We start from the raw sequence: 10118 nt of genomic DNA on the forward strand, positions 1-10118 counted from the left end.
TGTGGTGGCAGACACTCAACTCTGTGCATTTGTCAAAGCCATAGAAGTACAGAAAATGCACCACAAAGACTGCGTTTTATTGCCGTAGATTTAAAAAAAAAAAATCAATCAGGATGAGGGCATAACCTAAATTGAAGTGAACTGTTTATGCCTGCTGTACCATGGGAGAAAAAGCAACTCTCCATATTCTCCTCCCTAACAGTGGGACAATATAACACAGATTAAAAACCAAATTTAAAAATTTTTTTCAGATATCGTAGATTAATTCTGTGGTGTTGAGTGTGAAAGAAGCAAGGAGAAACAGAGAAATGCCCTCTTTGAATATTAGTATACCAGATAATAGTCAAAGAATGGAGTAGCCAATGGAGAAAAACATAATAGAAATTTATTTTGCTTTGGGTTTCCTAGTTTCAAAATGTGGGATTATATTTGTATGTGATATGGCAATTACACTTATCTTAATATACTTCGACAAAAGAAGGAATAACCGGTGTTTAAACACCTGACATTATTCCTAATGAGGACCGAATTACTTGTGTCCAAATCTTAAGTCCTATAAATTCCAGTATAATATTTTATGTTAGTTAGAAAGTTTTCACAATTGTTAACTACGTCGATTTTCTTTTGAGAAGAGAGTAAGCTGAGTGATTTCTTCAGGTTTTACATCTTGATTGTTTGATTATACTCATTGACTCACTTTGCTCAATTTCTCTCTTAGGGTTTATATTTGTCTTTCCTCCATCAAGGGAAATAAAATGCCAGACACAGAGTAATATTTATTGGTAAGAAGAGGACAGAATTCGATTCATGAAAACCATAAGCAATCTGTGTGAAAAAATGCTACTACATTATACTAAGGTCAAAACGAATGCTTTTAGTGCGCATTACATTGGGGTTTTTTTTTTTTTTAGTCATTTTATATCTAGGTGTTTGCAGTATAGTTCTGTCATCAGAAACATAGCTCACTTAAATAGAGTATTAAAAAAGAAACAGCATTTTCTCACTAAAATAGTTATCAGCTCAAGAAGATTAAGGAATCAAAGCTGTATTTATTTTTAATTCATCTAGTAAACCATGCAAATCTTTAAAGCACTATATTTGCAATCGCACTTCAGACGATGTCAGTCAGTGTGCTGGATTTTGTGATGACTAGGATGCTTTAAAATCATTGAAGATACAATTTATTTTCTTTTCACTAAACCAAAGAAATTCTTTTACAAAAATGTAAGAGACAAGCATCCCGAAAGCGCATTTGACATGATTTTGTTTTGCTCATCTTCATTTTTTGCTTCATTTACATTCTCCTTTCTCATGTCTTTGATTGCAAAAATAAGTTGCTTGTTGAACATTCTGCTATAGTTTAGCATTTATGTTTAAGTAACTTTTTCCATATGCTTGTTTTGCCTCCATGAGGTCTCTTTGTCTCAACTTTCTTCACTCCATACTCTTAAATTAAAGAAAAAAAATTCTTTAGCTTCTCTTGTTGTGTTTGGCTATGATGTGTAAAATCAGTCATACCCAACTCTCCCCTGTAAGTTTATAATTTTAATTAGATTCCTATAAAATTTCCCTCCTGACTCCACTGCCCAGTTAAAATAAGTTCCAACTTCCTTAACTCCCAAGAAATGGGATGTGCAGAAGACAGTGATTAAAGGATTAAAATAAACCTCTAGAAATGCTATTTCTTCTTTGAAGAAAATTAGGTCAGTTTTTGCCATGTTTTCTGCCTGACTTCATAGTTCATGGCTGACCATCAATATTTGATAATTTAAAATGGCTTTTGGCTCTCTCTTTTTAAAAACAAGATTAGTTACGTATGTCATATGAACCCCTGCATTTGTGGTAGCGCACACTAGAATTAAGGTTATTACTCTTTTTTCCATTACTGTATGCTGTCTTTACTAAACTTTCTCAAGAATATTCTTTCTTAGGTTGGGACTTTGAATGCTTGGTCTCAGATGTTGTCCAATTACTGTTCATCTCAGCACATTCAAGTCTTCAAAGACAGAATCAAAACAGATATTGGAGCATGGTAGAGACGAGGATGTTAATCCTCTTTGAATCCAGATAAATTCAGCAGCATTTGTATAATCAAGGCAGAATGGAATGCAACAGAAAGATAGAGTCATTGCAGTTATCCAAAGCCTTCCATCAAAGTCCTGTTGGAAGCAAAAATTAGGAAAAGGATGTGATCAGAGTTGTGGATAATATTTTGAGAATAAAATTTACCTATTCTCTTTCTCATTTTTTATCTGTTCTGGAAATAAATTCAAAGTCAATGTAAATTATATTATTTAGATATGCACTGTATTTGAATGTAGAATTATTAATTTGGCAATATCAATTCAAATTTAATATTCACATACTTCAAGACTCAGTGATGTTATTTATATTTACAGAAACACTTTCTATATCCCCAAGGCACCATGTACAACATAGCTATTGAAATATTATTTGTCACAGTGTAACAAAAGAATAACCAAGATAATAAAGTAAAGGCTAAATAAAACATAAGATACTATTAACAGTTAAGTATCTTCAAGATATATTAGGTACTGAAAATTATAAACTACAGGCTGATATCTACAACTTGATGCCACTTATATAATGGATGGGAGGAGAGAGAAAGAGAACATATGTACAATATGTATAAAATGGTCAGCACACATGTCTGAATAAAATGAGCTAGACATATACATAGTAAATTGATAACCATAGTTACTTCTGGGAAAGAAATTTGGGTTGGCGATTTGATAATCAAGGAGAACTATTCCCTTACCCATGTTGTTAGTTTTTCATTTATTTTGTATTTTATGTATTATCTGAATAGTAATGAAGATTAATATAAAACAAGCAAAAAACACTTTCTGGAAATATTCTGTTTTTTATCATATAAAGGGATAAAATGTACATATTTTCACATATTTTATTTTATGAATTGAAATTATCCAGCCTGGTGATTTTTTACCTATGTTTTCACCCATGGGCCAACCATTCACTTTAAGATACAGAACATGAATTAACTAATTTATAATACAGGCATATGTGATCCTATTCTCTTATTTAATAAAAAAATAAAAGGAAAGACGATGATGGACTTGAGAAAAGGCATAAATATCACCCTTATCTCAGTGACTGCTTACAGATTGGAACATTAGCATTTACCTCTAGATGCTAACATTGCAAAATGAGAATAAAATATATGTCGTATTGAAAAAATAATGAGACTTAATGACATTATGGTCACAGTCTTCCTTGATTTGTCAGCCTGTTTGATTTTCATCTAATCCAGTTATGCAAGACGATGATGATTCTGGAATTTCCTCTTTCCTGTAATATGATTACGTTATTACTACGAGAATAATAGTAACAAACTGACCAACAAACTATTTTTGCTTTGGAAATGACTAGAGGGCATTTATTTCCTGGATAAGTCATGGTTGTGCTTTTCTGTAGGTGATAATTGCTTTAAAGTTAATAACTACGTTAGATATAGTAATAGTTTTGATGTTTAGAGAATGTGGAACTGGAAACAGATGTCTCGTATTATTAGATGATTATTAGGAAAGAGAAAATTTATATCTCATATTTGTCCACATAATTGTCATTTTTATTGCTTTATTCTTTCTTGTAGATTTAAGTTTCCATCTGGTGTGGAGTTTCATTCTTTCATCCCTTTGGCAAACAGCAATGATGAATAAAAATGGTGAGTGTGGACACACGTTTCATTCCTGATTGAATGCATAGCTTCTAATGTTCTTTACTTTGAATAATATTAGTATAAGTTAATCAAGTTTATTGATTGTTTTTCTATATTATTAGTTTACTAAGAATTATCATCATGAATGTTTAATTTTATCAGTCTTAACCGTATTTAACCTTCCAATGTAGTGAAAGTTATGTTCTAGAATTCCTAACTATAAAACCAACTTTTGTATTTTTAGGGTAAAGGTAAGTTAGTCATTTTTTAACTATCATAATTTTATATAGCATGGAACTTGAATTGCTATTTGGGATTTTTACATTTATAGTAATGAGTGATAGGGATTTTTAATTTCCCTTTTTAATACTTTGGTTCTTTTTTTGGTTCTTCATTCTTTAGTTCTTTAACAGTTTGTTAATTGTAAATCGTCTTAATTTTTGTTTGCCTGAAAGTGTCTTATTTCATTCTCATCTTGACTGATTATTTTTCTGGACATATATTAATTGTTGAGACTTTTTAAATAGTGCTTTTAATGTATTGTTCCATTTTTTTTCTGGCTTCTATAGTTCTTTTGAGAAACTCGATATCAGAGTCATTTTATATTTTCTAATTACTTCCTAGTAATTTTTTATCTTTAATTGCCTTTAAGTTTTTCTTTGAGCTCTTTAGTTTCTACTAAACAAAAACATTAGTTTTTACTTTTTTATTTATATCATTCAGTTCTTGTTGCATAAAGAAATAAGGATTTAAGCAGTCCTTTAAATGGGTTAATATCTCCACCATTATATTTTCAAATTTTGCCCCTCTGCAATCTGTCTAGCCTTTCATTTCAGAAATCTTGTTATTCAAAAGTTGAATTTTCTCATTTTATTCTTGCTGCTGTTTAACCCATCTTTCCTCTCTTTAACTTATTTATCTTCCTATGTTCTAGTCTGTGCTTCTATTTTACCTCTAAATGCCTCAAATCGTTTTTATAAGGTGTTTCTTATATTTTTAACTGATTATTATATTTTATTAATTATTTTAAATATACTTATTTTATAGTTTCATCTGATGGGATTACTAGTTGAAGTTCTTCATGGTCTAATTTGGTCGATGTTATGCCTGCTGACTTTTGATTATAGTGTTTTATAATTTCTGAATTGTGAGCTTCTCTTCAGTATAACTTTAGCTGTGGGAATCCTATGAAGCTTGAGGGAGGATTTGATTTACTTCTCCCAGGGACCCATTTTATTAATAATATTTTAGCTTGCAGTGTCTCCATTTAAGCAAAAAAATGTAAAATTTAAAACCTGTTATATACCATGGTGTATCCATGACTAAACATTTCTTTACCCTCTCCTCTATGGTTTATAGTAAATTGGCCTAGTAGAGAAACACAACACTGATAAAACTGTAAAAATTATAATTTATTTCTTCTTTAAAAAATTATATTGGTCATGTGAGAATTCTTTGTGATAACATGGAAAAAGAAGGTTTTTAAGTGATTAAAGTACTGTAAATACTCTTTTACCATGCTGACTTAAAATATTAACTTAAAAGAGGTGTGCCATATTGAGGGGAAGTTTTACTAATATAATTATAGTATTAGGAAAATCATTTCAATGATCTGTGCCCCCAGGCACTGAAATAAATTAGCATTTGAAGTGTGGAAGTTCCAGAGTTTATATTAACATTAACCTTTGTTACATTATTAGTGTAGGTGGTAATAAAATAGCTTATTATATTGATTATTGGGCAGTTCATATATAGCTTCCATTCAAGCAGTTAGTTGCATCTTCAGAAAAGTCCTAAAAGAGGTATGGCAGATACTATTTACTCATTTTACGTGTAAGCAAACTTAGCCTCAGCCTAGTTCAGTAACTTCCTTCTAATGCAAGTGGAATTTGATTGCAGATTTTCTAATACTAACTCCATTACTCTCATAATTATAGCCTTGTGCGAAAGATACCAGGAATATTCACGAAAAAGAAAACCTCAAAGTTTTTTTTTTTTTTTTTACACTATGAGTTTTACTTATTCATTTAGTTAAGTTTACATTTGTGGAACCCTAAAAAAAAATAGAGAATGGGAATGTAATCCTGATTTTTCATTTAAATCTTTTTCTTCTTTTATACATATGTATACATATGTATAAAAAAGATGCATGCATATTTTGTTTTATTTCCTAGTTTGCTAAATAACAATATGTTCTAAGGAAGAGATTGTAGATGATAGTATAATTTTCTGTCAAAAACTACTTGACAAAAATGATTTGAACTTTGATTTTGTATATTTTGCTATTAGTCTATGAGTTCCTGACACATTGGGGCTCTGAGCTTACATTATTGTACTTTGGATATAATTTACAAATTATAGTTGCAATATAAATGCTTGTCAGTAAATGTAAATTATTGTATAATATTTATTTAGCATACTGTTTAAATATACATATTTTCCTTAATGATATCCATATGTTTCTAGCTGCTATTATCTTTGAAAAAAAATATGTCTGCGTCAGGCTAAAAGTATGTGCTTGCCTACTTACTTATATGAATATTGAAAATATTCAATTGATTTCATGGGTTTAGTATCATATTGTATAGTGGTTTAAAATGAAAACTTAATTAGAAACACAGGAGGTTAAAAATTTTTTCAATGTTATGCTTTAGGGATCTGTGTGTATGTTATCAACAATAACTTTAATGAGCTACCTCGAGGCCATATGGGAACTATGCACCATCTTAGTTCTACAGTTGTTTATTTGCTTGTTTATTTTTGTTTCATTTGAACTAAATTTTCCTCTTGTTTTCTGATTTGTACTTTCTCAATTTATAAGATTCCATCTTTTTTTCACCAAAGTTATTTGGCCTGTCAAATTGCAAAGATTTTATTAAAATATGTAAGATATATGGAAAAAAGGTGAAAGTATAAAAGATAGAAATCCTATCTAATTTAGGAGGATATTGAATTTGAATCTGATTCAGTGTCACCAACTTATTAGCTACAAAAACCAGAGTAAGCAATTTTGTATGCATAAGAATTGAGTTTTATATTTATATTAATTTTTGTTTAATATAACTAGATATTATAGTAAGAAGCATATCATGTATTAAATCTAAAGCTACTTTAAGAGATACCGCTTATCAATATAAATATGCACTTATTAAAGAATCACTCATTTATATTATTATAGTGATAAGGAATTATAAACTGCAATACAATATAAATCAGACAACACCCCTTTACCCCTAAAATAATGTCACAATTCACATTTTCTCCAAAGATAATTGTAACTAGAACTTGCCGTGGAATGTCTATCACTATCACAGTGGGGGAAGAGATAGTCAGGAAAGCATCTTTCCCTGACAGCTCAGTGTCGTCCTGCGACACAATTTACAAAAGTTTTCCTCAGGTCAGTTTTCTTTTAAGGATAAGATCATTTGAAAACACTCAGCATTTTCTCACAACAAAAGTATCTGGCAGTGCTTTTTTTTTTTTTTTGAAAACCCCTTCCTTGTTGGCAAAATCTAGGACTTATAGAGATCAAATTTATCGGGCCAAAACAGAAAACAGTGTCAGGAGCTCAGACAACAGTGATAAACAGTCATCTCCTGATGCCACATGTCATAGCTGCTGTAGTCCTACTGATCCATTTCTTTCATCAATCGTATAACACGGTTTTCTATAGCAGTGCCTCCAGGCATTGGATGTTGAACAATTTTTCCCACTGAGCATCTGTGCTTGAGACTGTCATGCATGTGTTATTGACTTTATTCTGTAGCCTATCCTCAGGCATGCAAAGAGCCATGGAGCACAGAATCAGAGTTAATAAATTGCCATGATTTCTTTAATCAACTCTGCTATCGAGCATATGTGAAACTATGTAGCTCAAATTTCCAAAAGAAGTACAGTTAGAAAAAGTTTCCATCAAAACATATATACTACACAGCAACACACACTATCTTATAATAAACAAAACTAAAGAGGAAGAAGTCAAAATAATAATCAAGAAATTCAGTAGGTATTTAAAAAAACATTAGATCACACATCTGCATGTACGCAGCTCTCCCTTTCTTCCTCACCTTGTCAATGTCTGTCTCAGCCCAGTTCCTTTCACGATATTTTTCTATTTCTCTATTTCCTCCGCTTCGCTCTTGTCAGTTTAGAGGAATACTAGATTCATTATGTTTTCGTTAAAGAGATCGAAAGTACCTGAAGGTATTCGGAGAGGAAGCGGGTGCACTCAATGATTTTGGAAGTATTTTAACTTGCTGAAACCAAGGGAAGCATCCTGTGTAAACAATCATTTGAGAAATCGAATATCAATAGTACGTATTGGGAAAGAGTAATTTACCTTTAGTAATTCAAGTTTCCTACATCTTTTCTGGATTTTACGTTTAATAATTCCAAAGTACTCAAGATTTTTCTTATTTTTTTTTTTTAAATCTATTTTTGCAAGTGTCAAGGCTCTACATTCCGTAGTGACAAACCTTATTGCGGAAATAAACAATACAGACAGACCTGGCACACGTGGTCGTTAGGTTTAAAGTGGTCCAAGCAGGTTATGGAGTTAGTTGGCTTCTGTGTTTTTCAGGAAAAGAGATACGTTTTCTACCAAATTCTCATTGTTACATGATACAAAACACATGGTTAAAAAAACTCAAACATCTAAAGAACACAGAATATGCAGTTTTTGAAAATACTGGGAAGATTAACTAATTTTTAGTTTATTTTTTAAATTGAAATTTGCTCTGCGTTGCCAAAGAAAGAAAATGCAAAAATTTGTTTCTTCATTAAAGTAGTCATTAAGTTTTGTTTGAGTTTGTATTATGAAAATTTGGTAGAAAATGTGTCTTTTTTTTTTTTTCCTTGAAAAACACAGAAGCCAACTCCATAACCTTTTAAGATAAATATTTTGGTTTGTTCTTTTAATATAAATATACTAGAAATGCCATATGGATTTGAACTTTTTTTTTTTTTTGGTCAAACAAAACAGACTTCAGAGTGATTGTAGTTAGTCAAAATAATTTCTTATTAGTAGGTTACTAGCACAAGAATGGGAAATAGCTACTAAATCCTGCCAAGTTTTACTGGAATTACCTTTTAAAAGAAAATCCATGCCCCGGAGAGAAGAAGGTAGAGATCCCAACCTTCACCTCCCCACAAAAAACACGTAGATCCCTCTGCGGATGGACAGCTCTGGGAGTGCTCAGGAGTCTGGATGAGGAGCTGCGGCAACACGGAGGAGGGAAACACCGGGAATTTCTGCACAGAGGGGTAGGAAGAACGGTGTCACGCTGCCTTCGTCATCCCATCACCCAGGTTCCCCCCAGGGGAGAAGCAGACCAGGATGAATGGCCACCTTCCCTGTCCTTTGCCAACTGCTACAGCCATGTGTGCGTACGCAGCTGGCACTGCCTGAGGCTCCGCTTTGACTTAACCCCACCCGGACCGCTGGGGAAACTGGCGGAGCCGAGATGTCCGGAGACTGCTGGGAACAAAGAAAGGTAAAGTTACCAGCATTAGCCATGTGGTGGGTGCACCCTGGTCCCCGGGGGCCTGCTGTGTAGAGGACCGTAGAGGTCTTAGCCACTGAGGACATCAGCAGCCCTTGCGGCTGCCATGGTCACCCAGAGCTTTTGCCGCCGAGGACCCCTCAGTGTTCTTGTTGCAGACCCCGGCAGCCCGCCCTGCGGTGCGTCCTGGGAGCTTCGGCCAGCGGGGAAGCCAGCAGCTATCGCGGCTACCACGGACCCTGTGAGCATCCCACAGGTTTTGCCTCTGTAGACTCTAGCGTCCTGAGCTGTCGTCTCCTGGTGCCAGTCCGGCTGGTGCCACTGTGGGTATGCCAGCCCTGGGAAACAGTGTGGCCACGCTGTGTGCGCTCATAACCGACCCCGGCCCCTGTGGCTGCCCTGGGTCCCACTGCTGTGGGTGTGCACAAGGCTAACTGCTGCATTCCCGTGTGCACATGCAGCTGACCCCCGCCACCGCACACGTGCCCACAATTGGCCTTAGTGGCCACACATGTATTCTGCTGGCCCCTACCCAGGTGTGCTTACCTCGGACATGGAGGGTCATGGCACGAGATTCCAACAGCCTTCGCAGCCAGAATGGGCCCCCCTTGTAGCTTTAACTGCCAAGGACCACACAGCTGCTGATTGCAGACCATAGCAGCCTTAGCCACCAAGTCACTGCAACCCCAAGACCTGGAGCCACTACCTGCCCCACACTTAGAAGCCTGCGTGCCGCTTGGCGCTGTGTGACAACATGCTCCCATGTGTTCCCCTACTCGGTGGCTCCAAGCCCCCTCCCTACAGGCAAAAGGCTCTCCTTAACAAACACATAAAGTATGGATTTTAGTCCATAGAATCTGGAAGAGGCGATTGCTTCTTTCAATGTGCAAACAGCAATGCAAGGACACAAGGAACAG

This window comes from Pteropus vampyrus, unplaced genomic scaffold, assembly GCF_000151845.1.
Source record: "Pteropus vampyrus isolate Shadow unplaced genomic scaffold, Pvam_2.0 Scaffold73, whole genome shotgun sequence".
NCBI classification, from domain to species: domain Eukaryota; kingdom Metazoa; phylum Chordata; class Mammalia; order Chiroptera; family Pteropodidae; genus Pteropus; species Pteropus vampyrus.